The sequence below is a fragment of the Nannospalax galili genome, unplaced genomic scaffold, assembly GCF_000622305.1.
Source record: "Nannospalax galili isolate Female #2095 unplaced genomic scaffold, S.galili_v1.0 scaffold1314, whole genome shotgun sequence".
Lineage (NCBI taxonomy): Eukaryota > Metazoa > Chordata > Mammalia > Rodentia > Spalacidae > Nannospalax > Nannospalax galili.
The window spans coordinates 477,708-478,167 of record NW_008333976.1 but is presented as its reverse complement, the minus strand read 5'-3'; the positions used below and the strand labels follow the sequence as shown (position 1 = coordinate 478,167).

Sequence of the window (460 nt, the reverse complement as noted above, 5' to 3'; positions counted from 1 at the left end):
AATAAATAAATAAATAAATAAATAAATAAATAAATAAATAAATAAATAAATAAATAAATAAAGCTCAGTAGTTAAGAGCACTTGCTGCTCTTGCAGTGAACCCCAGTTAGGTTCCCGGCACCACATGATGGCTAACAAGTTTGTGACTCCAGTTCCAGATGATCTGATGCCCTCTTAAGGCTTTTGGAGGCACTGCACACATCGGTGCACCTACATACACGCAGGAAAACACTCATACACATAAAATATAAATTAAACCAGGGGGCTGGAGAGATGGCTCAGCGGGTAAGAGCACTGATTGCTCTTGCAGAGGACTCAAGTTCGATTCCCAGCACCCATATGGTAGCTAACAACCTCTGTAACTCCAGCTCCAGAGGAATGTGATGTCCTCTTCTGACCGCCATGGACACTGCATGACATGGGTGCACTTACATACATGTAGGCAATACACTCTTACACA

The 460-nt window shown here is 42.0% G+C and overlaps 1 protein-coding gene across 2 annotated transcripts in view; it reads right to left on the bottom strand.

Moving 5' to 3' along the window:
* The window catches only part of Sec14l1 (SEC14 like lipid binding 1), a 55,201-nt gene that overhangs the window by 22,942 nt on the left and 31,799 nt on the right, over positions 1 to 460 (bottom strand). The window lies entirely within an intron of this gene.